The following is a 309-nucleotide window of genomic DNA, read 5'->3' on the forward strand; positions in this document are numbered from 1 at the left end:
AGGACCTTACCGACCCCTCGGACCTCGCTCAGGGCAGGAGAAGGCAAACAACTCCCGCAGGCTCCAGCAACCGCTTCACTGAAGAGAATGTGTCATGTTTTTCTTAAAAAAAATAACAAAAGAACCGAAGCATCGACGATGAACCGAGGACCGCAGCGCCTCGACCGCAGAGCTACTTCTGACGCATCCCGAGTGTGAAACGCAGCAAAGGCGAATTTCTCATCAGCTGTTTCCTCACCAAACGACCCTTCAAAGTTACTCGCCGGCCCCAGCGGCGGGGACCAGAAGCGGAGATCGGCGGAGAGAAGC

The sequence above is a fragment of the Buceros rhinoceros genome, unplaced genomic scaffold, assembly GCF_000710305.1.
Source record: "Buceros rhinoceros silvestris isolate BGI_N320 unplaced genomic scaffold, ASM71030v1 scaffold12829, whole genome shotgun sequence".
NCBI lineage: Eukaryota > Metazoa > Chordata > Aves > Bucerotiformes > Bucerotidae > Buceros > Buceros rhinoceros.